Below are 11,448 nucleotides of genomic sequence, written 5' to 3'. Positions count from 1 at the left end.
TCTGTTCACTCTCTCTCTGGGGGATCTGGACACCTGGGAGCTATTTAATATACCTGTAAAATGCTCTTCATTATGTGCTTACATAGAACTGCTAAAAGACAACATGACTTCTGTGGCTCTTGAAGGGGTTTTTTGGCTTTCCAAAAGCATCCATGTGCTGCTTTTTGTAAGGGTGTAACTTAATGTTTTTAAACCTTTGTAAAAGCAGAAGGAGGCCATGGGGATTGAGGATGACGTAGGGAATTTTTCTTGAGCATCCAGCTGAGTGTAAAGTAAAAATGTGTCCCCACCAGGAATTCTTGGGCAAGGGAAGCAAGAGAAAAAGGGCTCAGAGCAAAACAAGAAATAAAAACTATGGCTGGAGCACATCTGGTTCCCTGTTTTAGGAAGCCCAGCACAAACCTCTCACACCCTAAACACAATTTCATCTTTGCAGCACAGAAAAAAAGTTAAATACAAGTGTAACTCCCCAGATTCTGGGTTTTTGCAGCATGTTCATCTCAGAACATCCATCTGGGAGCAGCATAAGGGGCAAGGGCCTCGAGAGGCAGAATCAGCACTGGAGTGATGCTGGTACCTGACTTTGCCTTTTGCTTTTCCCCATCCTCCTGCTGCTGCTTTCCCAGCAGAGCTGCCCTGCAGCTCCACGTTCCCCTTCTCCCGAGCCGGGCTGCAGCAGCAGCGGTGTGCAGGAGCCCAGCTGGCTGTTCTGAGGTCCCTGGCCAGTCCAGCCCGGCCAGGAGGTGACCAGCAGGTGGCACTGGGAGAGGCACCGCTGAGAACTGGGCAGCTCAGCTGGCCCCGCACACCCTGCCCGCACTGCACAGCTTTGTTTCATCGCCAGCCCCAGATGTAGTGAAGAATCTGATTAAAAATAACCTCGTGCCGTGGCTGCTGCACGCTCTGGGAGCAGCTGAGCTCCTGCTGCCCAGCTGCCTTCAGTGAGAAATCCCTCCCTGCCTTATGGACAGGTGATAAAACACAGCCCCAGAGGCTGCTCCGCAGCCCGGGGAGGGGAGAGGGCTCGGAGCTGGGAGAGCATTTCAGGACCTCCTCTGCTTTTGCATCTGAGTGCAGGGCAGTGTGGCATTCCCTAAAAGTTCCCTGGAAACACTACCAAGAGCAGAAAACCATTTCTCCTCCCAGCAAGAGCGGGGCACTGGGGCAAGCCCTGATTTTTTGCAGGGCTGGATCCCCCACCCTGCTGAGAGCCAAGGAGGCACAACGCTGCTGCTGCTGCTGCTGATTATCACCACCAGCAGAATTCCAGGAGTGAAGTGTTTTATCATTGGTGTGGGGCTGTGAACCTTGTAGAAGCTCTTGAGTTTTGTTTTCCTGGAGGTTTTGACTTGTGGGGACAGGCTGTTGTGCAAGGACCTATTTATAGAGATGCTTGCAGCAGAGAAGTCCAGCCCAGAAGGAAATCCGCTTTCCTCTCGCCCTGCTCCCCGGGACAGGGGCTGAGCCTGCCCACACAGGCATCTGGGGGCTTGGCTGAATGCTGGATTTGGGTTCAGGCACGGGCAGGGTTGGGGTGGTGCACAGGGGAGTGCACACAAACTTTCAAGGCAGACTTGTGCAGCATTTCCACTCCATTTCTGGGGTGGGCATAAAGGGGACTCTGGCACTGGGGTGACCCTGGCGGAGATTCTGCCAGGTTCTCACAGCCCTGTGCCCTGTGTGCTGGGAGGAGGAGAAGGCATTACCCATCAGCTGCTGACTGGGGTGAAATGATGGGATTTGTGGTGTTTGTGAGGCCTGGCTTCTTTATGAACCTCTGCTGGTTCCCTCCATCCCTGGGCCTATTCCAGCAGGGGCAGGGAGGTGTTTGCTGCTGGTTGAGGGAGACGAGCTGCCTTTGTTTCAGCTGCTGAATCTCCCATGAATGCAGTGGGTCAGAAGGGTTGGGGTGAGCACCTACACCCTGCTGGGTGTTTGCATTTGGGGTGATGCTGCTAGCAGTTCCATCCAGCTTCCAAGTATTCCCTCAGAGTGTTTAGGCTGAAAGTGCTCTTGTCCTACAGTGTCTTGAGAGGGTCCCACCTTTTCTTGATCTTGCTTCCTGCCTGCTTTTTACTGAAAGCAAGTGTCTTTTCCTGCCTGCCATTGTGGTCAGGGATGGTGTGGGTGCCCCAGTGCCATGGGCTTGGGATCCTGGCTGGTGAGTCAGGTGGGTGTCCCACAGATCCATGGGTGTGAGCTCAGCCAGGATGGTCACCCTCTGCCTGGGCAAAGCTGCCCTTTCCTTTGTGCCATTGGAGCAATTAAAGATTATCTGGGCTGGTTCCTTAGACCTTGCTGGGATTGATTTGGGTTAGTGAACCTCGTGTTCTCCTCTTGCTGCTATACACATTATAAACATGTTTATAGCAAGGACTATCCAGGGCAGAGAAGCCCAACCTGCAGCCATTGATGTGACTGAGGGTGAGGATGCGGGTCTGGCTTTGTGTAGGAGTTGTGCAAAAAATTTGTGTCAGGAAAGCACCTGCTGACAGCCACCACACGTGGTCTCAGCTACTTGGCCAACTCAGTCTGCTCCACATCCTCATCCTGTGGCTTCCCTTTCACACCCAGGATTTTGGTCAGTCAGGAACAGTGATCACCCCTCGAGAGGTCCCAGTTCACCAGCCAAGCTCACTTCAGGGCAATAAAAAGACTCTGTTTTAAAAAAGTCAAACCAAGTTTATTTTCATGAGGGAATATCTCCAGTAATATTTTATTCATGGCTTCCAGCTCACACAGTTCCACTGTTTGAGATTCTCTGAGTTAGTATCAATGCCATGGAGGGGGACTGAAGGGATTCCATCTGGGACACGTGGGATTAGCTCTTTTCCAGGGGACACCTCTCCAGATGAAGTGGATAGTGCCCTGTTCCCATGCTTCTGCTGCTATTTTGGTACCTTCCAGGCAATCTGCGGGCAGGAGCCCTGCCCCTGAGCAAGCAGCTGGAGGATAATAATGCAGCTCAGAGGACCAAGCTGTAGTTTTGCACAGCAAGTCGCCAGGACTGCTGAAAAGCCAGATTTATGGAGAGAGGGCTGCATTCCTTCACCGCTTGCAACTGCAGCATCCCCACCCAGCAGCTGTGTCCCAGCTACGCCCTGTCCCAGCAGAGGGGCCTGAAATGAGCTGCTTCATCCTGGGGACTCCCACGGCAGCCAGGTCTGCCTCTCCCTGTGCCTTTGCTCAGGGTGAAATTTGAGGGCTCCAATTTCTCTGGGCTCTCTCCCTCCCACTTCATCTGAGAAGGTGTCCTCTGCTTGCCCTCGCTCCCCGGTGTCTCGGATCTCACATCTCCCTGGCAGTAAGATGGTCGTGATAATGGCCTGAAATGTCCTTCCTGGTGCAGCCCTGATCGTGTTACAGCTCCACTCCTGGTCTCGATCCTACTTGCTCTGGAAAAAGGCAGAGGGATAGCCCCATCTGCTCCTAAGAAACAGAAGAATGAACAGTTCCCTGCCCCTTGCCAAGGGCCAGAGCTCTGAAGCGTGATGACTTCTCACATGTCTGTTGTCAGGTGACTCCCTGGGAGAACCCAGAAGGATTAGAACCTGCTCCTTTTGCCTCATGTCTCCTCCTTACCTGTCTCCACTTTAGAACAAGATTCTAGTCTGAATCATTGGTTCATCCTATGCAAATACCCAAGAGCCCCAAACTTCCCTGACAGGGTTTGCATGTGAGGCAGTTCAGTTGATAAGGGATTATCAGATCAGAAAGAACCACCCTCTAACTCTGTTCCATGGGACAGGCTGGGAACTTGTCCAAAACAAAATGCACTTCCTGAGCAGGGGCCAAGCAGCCAAATCTGATCAGCTCCCAGGGCTCTGAGTTCACAGGCTGAGCTTGCCCCTGGGTCTGGTTCTGAACCCAAACTTCAGAACTGGGCACAAAAAAATTAAATCATGAGCTCAGATCTGTCCCATTTACACAAAAGTATCTGCTCCCCTCCAGACCTGAGGACAGACCAGAAAAGATCAACACATTTAAACACTTCACAACTTCAACCCATCTCCTGCAAAAAAAAAAAAAAAAGAGTAGAATTGAACACTGGGAGCTGCTGTGCAAAGTAATTTCCCTGGTTCTCTTGAATCTTAAAGAGAAGTAGGTTCCCTGGAAGCAGGTGGCTCCATGCTCCAGTGCCTGAGGCATGAAGCAATTCCTGGAAGAATGCAATTCTGGATGCTGTAAGAGAAACACCCACTGAGTTGTTTAACAATGCCATGCTGCTTTTTTGGATCCTCAACAAAAGAAGCGATGCCTCGGGAGCTCCTCCGTGGTTTTGCTGCTCTTTAAGGAAGGCAATAGACTGTATAGTTATCACCTGAAATGGGATCAAATCCCTCCCACCAAACTATACAACCTACTACCTCACCTCCACAGAGCAGAACAGACGGGTCACGGGCACGGATTTGCTTTGCTTGCACCACCTGCCCCACAGCTGGTGTAGAAGTGGATGAGCAGACCTGAAGACCTGACTGTCTCCTTAGGAAAGACAGTAGATTGTATAGTTAGCTCAGAGGGAGGACCAGACTCCACAACTATTCAATCTACTACCTCAGCCTCAAGGACAGCTTGGGACCGTGGCAGCCTAAGGCACTGAGATGATTTTTATCCAGGCACTGAGATGATCCTTATCCAGGCACTGAGATGATTCTTATCCAGGCATTGAGATGATTCTTATCCAGGCACTGAGATGATCCTGATCCAGGCACTGAGATGATCCTTATCCAGGCACTGAGATGATTCTTATCCAGGCATTGAGATGATTCTTATCCAGGCACTGGCTGCTCCACAGGTCCTGCAAAGAGGAATGCATGAAAAATCAGAATTCTTGACGGCAGGGGAGAGGACTCATATATCCAGCCTTGTCCTGGAGCTCTTTCTCCTTCTTCAAACCTCCTTCAGCCCACTTGGACTGTACCTTGTGCTTGGCAATCACACCAGCTGCAGACTTCATGCACCCAAGGGTGCACAAAAGCAGCAGCCCTGCCCTTGGAACCTGGGGCTACCCATGGAGATAGCAGAGCTCTCGGGAAGCTGCAGCAGCGCCAAGCACACCCAGCCAGGCTGACCTCACCTCCTGAACACACAGCATATCTAGAACAAACCTGCCAGACCAGATAAGAGAATCCATCAATTTAGCTGCTGTGCACTCCAGGGAATTGAGCAGATTAGAAATAACTAAGTACAAGGAAGCTTTTAGGCTGCAAATGTAATGGTATCGAGTACATCAAGGCAGATCTTATTTCCTAAACAAATGAGTGCAACATGCAGCCGTGCTGTCCCTCTAATGCTCCAGCCCAGCCAAGCAGTATTAGCATGGATCTGAGACAGACTGGCTTCCCCCCAAGCCCTTGGCTCACCTTCTGAGGCTTCTTCACTCTCTGTACACCCAAATACAGAGGCGAGGTATTAATCTGGTAGTTTGAAAGAAACGTGTGAGGCTCTTTTGCAAGGAGAAGAAAGAATTCCCCTTGGAGATGAAAGAAGCCCTAACGACGAGGGAGCCACGCCAGGCAGGCTGCATGTGCAGCCCAGCACAGTCCCAAAGGATACCTTCCCCTGGGAGCTCAGCAGGAGATGTCCCCAGCCTCCACGAGCATCAGCTGAGTGCTGTGCTGGGAGAGGAGGGGGCTCAAGCAGAAGTCTCCAAAGGGATAAAAGCTGCCTAATGCTTTGTTCTTCCACAGCTACCAGGCAACAGGCTAAATAATCCCAAAGATTTGGTCAGCTACTGCAGCTGGAATCCTTGTGAGAGTTTAGGATGGCCTCAGGTACAAGGGTATCTCTGCAGCAAGGTTTGGAAGTGCCCTGTTCCAGAGCTCTCCACAGGCTCTCCTCACTGGCATTGAGCACAGTCCAGGTAATTCTCTTAATTTCCTTTGACAAACTGGTCCTTGACAGGGAATGACCCACTGTGCTGGACCATCTGGCCCAGGCCTCTGCTGCTGTAACAGGCATGAACCACGTCCAAACCCCAACGTGGCAGAGCTGGTTCCTCCAGCACTGGAGAGCCCACCCATCCCAAACAGCCTCCTGATGGGAAATGCCGTTTCTCCTGGTTTTATCAGCACAGAAAGTGATGCACAGGGGTTGCACATCCCTCCTCACCCAGCCAGAGCTTCGGTGAGGTGACAGCCAGGCTTCAGGGTCCATCAGCTCTGTCACTGCTCAGCTCCGTGGGGACAGAAGGGTTAGTTTAAACTAAAATGTTTCAGCTTCCCAAAAATTAAGCTGCTGCCACAAGCATCAAGCAGAAGGGTGACAAGAAAACCACCAGATGCTGCACTGGTCAGGGACTGGGAGGGTGGGTGGTCTAGATGATTCCTGGGTGATGCATAGGGGCAGAGGATGCTTCTCTTCTCCAAGGAGAATTTAATAGCTGACCTGGAGGAACAATTTTTCCTTGTTCCCAATCTGGTGGTTTATATTGCTCTGAGCACATAAACCAGATGTATCAGGCAGGCATTTCAAAGGTCACTCTTGATACCATTGCAGACAACAGGCATGTGGGCCAATCTCAAACTGTTGGTGGGAAATTACATTAAATAACTCTGAGCTCATACAGATGTAATTATACATGGAGAGAGAAAAAAAAATCCCTTCTGACTTCTATAAGTAAACCTGAAAACAGAAGACTTAATTATAATAATTGTCTTAATGAGTATTGGTTTTGGGAATACCCAGCTGCTGACTCTGGAATCCTGATTTTAGCAGGATCTGTGAAGAAAGGAGTCAAACAGGATGATTTATGGATCAAACAGGGGGATTTTTTTATGCCCAGTAAGGATGACTAAGAGCATCCTACCCTCGGTATCACTGTCACACTTGTTTGTCCTACACAAATTGCAATGACAGGAATTCCCTCTCCTCATGGCCCGAGGTCTAAACCATCAAGACAAAAGACAAGGAAGGAAGGAGATGTGCCCAGATTTGCCTGGATGTGATGCAGCTATGCAAAATTCTGGATAAAACAGCCAGCAGGGTCTGTAGGGGTGAGAGACCTACACCCAAAGCTTCTCACTGCCTTCTGAGATTAAACCAGGTTTTTCAAAGATTTTTGGATAGCTGATTGCCAAGAACCTCTTCAAAAAACACCACTTTATGTGCAGGCCTTAAGGCAGTGGCCCTGTAATTTCCACTTTCCAGATTCATATGGGTCCCTCAAAATTGACCAAATCTGATTTCTGTGAAAACGCTTCATCGGTTTCTGCAAGCCACTGCACGAAGGTCCCTGAGCACAGATTGTGTCACTGCATGTTCCCACTGTCTACAGGTGCTTGGAGGGGTGAGGAAAATTGGGAGGTAAAGGGTATTTTTTCACAGCAAGATCCTCCAGACTGCAATAAAAATGGCATTTCCAGTCCAGCTTTCAGACTTGTTTTTGGGATCAAGTGACCTAAACTGCTCCTCATTTATCAGGGCTCAGGGTGGCTTGTGATGACCCCAGCAGAAAACCCCAAGATGATGCCCCCCAAATTTTGAGACATCTTTGCACCAGAGATTCCTGAGCATGGCCAAGTGTCTGCATTTAAAAGGAGCCCACCTCGGAGACAAGCTGGAAAGGCTCCGAAGCCTTGAGGAGCTGATCTGGTTCATTAAGGAGCACTGAATGAAATGGAGGAGGGGGGAGGAGGAAACCAGAAAACAACAAAGTCTCTGCTTTAAAAGCTGACACCACTTTCAGCCTTTGTGTCGGTGCCAAAACGTGCCAGGGACAGGGAGGGCTTCTCAGTGGGAAATGAGGACCCTGAGTGTCCAAGAGGATTTTCAGCCTCCTGGAGCCGGGGCAGAACCAGCCCTGGCTCCCTGGAACGGCGGCGTTGGCACAAAATGGCCGAGTGTGGCCATTTTGTTCCCTTGGCTTCGTGTCCTCCCAACCTCGCTGGAAAAATAAAAAGCAAAACAGACCAAAAAAAAAAAAAAAAAATTGAAAATCAAACCAAAAATAAGCCAAAAGAAAGGTGGAAGGTTTTCAGTAACTCCCCAAGATTGTGGGGACCCACAGCGCCAAGTGGAGCTGCTGATCCGGCTGGCAGCGAGAAACCCGCTCACACAAAAAGCAGAAAACAGACCAAAAACCCATCTTGGACACACCCTGTGCCACGGGAAAGCAATAAAAAATGACATTTGCCAAACTAGCCATGAAGACAAGTTGTTTATAACTTCTCCTAGGCCACGCAAACCTCTCAGCAAAGCAAGGCCAACCACCTTCGCAAACACCCCATCCTAAAGTCAATATTAAATATCACACTTTGAAACAATTAATCAAAGACACCATGAATAGGGAAAGAGAAATGGAAGTGAAAATATTTACAGTTCAATGCTGTAACAGCCCGTGTCTCTCAGCAATGCTTTTACTCCACACACTTTTAATGACATAGGGAATATTTCACATCAATATTGTCATCGCATTTATTATTAAACAATTTGCAGGTATCTTTATAAAAGCTGCTCATTACTAAGGGGTTGTCTTGAGTCCTATCAGATGTTTCTAAACATCTGGATCATTATTAATGAATCTGATATTGTTATCTATAATGCAGGCATCTGTAACCTGCTTGTTATATGACTTATCTTTCATTAAGCCTTCCTAAATGCATCATTAAAGGTGGCCATAAAGGTAATGCTTTTTCTAAATATTTTTGTATTTTCCTTGTAAATTTGTATATACCTCACCCTCTCCTGAAGAAAAAAAAAAAAAAAATCCCAGAATTTTTGTCGTAAAAGATAGCCGCTCATATTTCACAGTGTAATTTCATTAAATACTAAAAATAAGAGGAAAAAATATCCTTCAGGCTTATTTTTACCTGTTCTGCCCTCAATTCTATAAGCTAAGTCAAAAATCAAAAGAAAAAAATTTTTTTTAATGTAATACTCTATAAAACTATTCTATTAATACTGTTAACCTTCTCAATGTTGAGTTCATAAGCTGCTCATGAAAGGTGTGCAGGTAATGTCCACCTGTAACGTAGATTTGGACCAAAACATTACATTTGCACCGTGAAGCACCCGCCCAGCGCCCGCCCGTGCAGCCCCGGCTCCGGGACCACCATGGCCCTGCCGCTGTCTCTATTGTCTGTTTGCAAACAAGCCAAGGGGATATGGAGGCAAATCAAATACCTTTCTGTGCAAGGAAAGCCATTTCACCTCTTTCTGCTCTCCTTCCCAGCTCCGCTCTGGAAGTGTCTGCTTCTCTCCACATGTCTGGAAAGCCACTCAAGGAACAGCAGGATGATCATTCCAGCACCTTATCAGAGCCTGATCCCCCCATGCCACAGGGCAGGGATCTGCTCCTCAGAGTGTCCACAAACAAAGTGACGTGGCTACTAACGGCAAGACATCCAGGCTATTGAAGGAAATGCAGAATCACTTAAAAAAAAAAAAATCACTTTTATTTGGCGCATGTTCTGGTGGTTTTGCCCTGCTTCTGCGCAAAATTTTATGGTAACGCCACCAAGTTGCTTTAAACTTTCAAGGCGTGTTCCTGTTGATGGTGTTTCTGTTGTGTATCACACCTTAACGTGTGCAGGATACACACAGAGTGCAGTAAACAGCTTGTGAGCACAGTACAGCTCCAGCCTTGGGAGAAAAGCAAGGGCTTAAAAAGCCAAGAACAGCTATTGCTTTAAATATTTAAATTAAGATGTTTTTATTCCTGAGATGAAAACTTTCAAGGCAAGAAGGCAATAAACAAAAAATCCCTAAAAAAATATCCTCCGGATTACATCAGCTAAATCCAGGCAGTGCCAGCTCGGTGGAAAGGTCAGATCCCGTATGCACCAAAAACAAGAGGACACACAACAGGTTAAAACGCTACCGTCCGGCAATGACCGGCTCTGGTCATACCAAGCCGATGTGTAAAACCATCCGCCCGTCCAAAAACAAATTAAGACAACAGTGCTCTCTGGTACTTTATAAATCCAGAAGAAAGGAGGGCTGTTTTATTGAATGTAGCGAACAAACCTTTCCGTCCGGCTATTCCGTGCAGCCCCGCGGCTCTGCGTGCACCGAGTAGCCCTTACGCTGCTCATACAAAAGCTCAGTTTGGCAATTCCAGGCATTTTCAGTGCTCAACATACGCCAAAACTACCCACTCTCTGCCTCTGCCTTTGGTCTCATTCCAAAATGTCCTTTTTTTTTTTTTTTTCTCTTTTTTTTTTTCCCTTTCTCTCTCTTGCTACAGCCGGTGCCACGTAGAGACGGGAGAGTTGGGCTCGGACATGGCCACAGCCTCCAAAAAAGAGCCAAGTCCCAGCGTCCCGGCTTCCCCCTTCCAGACGGGAAACAAAATGGCCATGGAGCAGCCATTTTGTTTGCTGCGGGATGGGAGGGAGAAGGGAAGGGAGGGGAGACGCAGGCCAGGCGGGAAGGATGAGGGGGGAGAGGGGAGGGCGTCAATTCGGCAGGAACCCAAAAGCTCTGCAGCCATGCCCGGGCGCGTCCTCCTTCCTCCTGCCAGCCCCGTCCAGTCCCACAGCAGGACTGAGCCGGAGGGATGGACACAGGGTTGGTTTTCCAGCCCTCCCAAGCTGGTTGAGCCCGAGCTGTCTGGCCTGACATGGGTGGCACTTCCCTCCCTGGCCACGCTGGCACCTCCATCCCGCCCGCGGGGTCCAGCCCGGCTGCTGCCGGGCTCTGCGAGAGCTCCCGAAGGGAGCTGGGCAGGAGAGCGGAAACCAACCCAGCAACGTCAAACTCCTGAACTTCCCTGGGCAGGAAATGGTGTAAATAACACCCGCAGAGAGGGGGAGAGGAACCCGGCCTTGGGGACAGCGTGGCCTCTGCAGCCCGGATCCCAACGGCACCCGCGGGAACAGCAATCCCAGCTGTCCTTGCTCGCTCTCGCTCCCGCCAGGACGAGCCTGCCTCGCAAACAGAGGCTCTCTCCAGCAGGACCGTGTCCCCACAAAAAGCCTCGTGAGCTCCACGACTTTTATCTTGCTGCCCTTCCATGGAGCAGCACCAGAGCTGCCCATCCCAGCAATGCACCCATGGCTTGAGGACCCAGAGGCGCCTCTCACTGGACCCTCTTCTCCCAACAGCACAGGGCTGAAGTCCCAGTTACATCCAACAAGACACACAGATGAATCCCACCCTTCGCCACAGGCATTATGTTCCTCCAAATCCTCAACAAAACCAATGACAGGTTTTTAGAGCAAGGCAAACACCTCACAAGTCTGTCTGGGAGTACCCAGCATGGGAAGACCCTTAGGAGGACACAAATCAAACAGCCCCTGGGCCGTCTGCTTCTATAGATAGGACAAGCTGTGAAAATCAGGAGTATTCCAGGATTTAGGACTGGTAAGATCTCCCCATTAGAAGTCCTGTCCCTTAAGGATGCAGGGAACTGGAAATTCCAAATCCCAGCACAGCTGTGAAGCTGTTACAGGGCCTGTAGGAAAATCCTGTAAGGAAGGCTGTCAAGAGGATGAGGCACTTTGTGCC

The 11,448-nt window shown here is 49.5% G+C and overlaps 1 long non-coding RNA gene across 1 annotated transcript; it reads right to left on the bottom strand.

Annotated features, from left to right (window-relative positions):
• Window positions 1-2,657: 2,657 nt before the first annotated feature.
• LOC120497610 lies at window positions 2,658-9,369 on the bottom strand. Its single transcript, XR_005626541.1, has 2 exons — window positions 9,124-9,369; window positions 2,658-4,798 (listed from the first exon to the last, which is right to left on the bottom strand). It is a non-coding gene; the product is annotated as an uncharacterized LOC120497610 (long non-coding RNA).
• Between the last annotated feature and the right edge of the window lie 2,079 nt (window positions 9,370-11,448).

This window comes from Passer montanus, unplaced genomic scaffold (assembly GCF_014805655.1).
Source record: "Passer montanus isolate IOZ18808 unplaced genomic scaffold, ASM1480565v1 scaffold132, whole genome shotgun sequence".
Taxonomy (NCBI): domain Eukaryota; kingdom Metazoa; phylum Chordata; class Aves; order Passeriformes; family Passeridae; genus Passer; species Passer montanus.
Note: the sequence above shows the minus strand (reverse complement) of the source record. Positions and strands in the feature narration are given on the sequence as shown.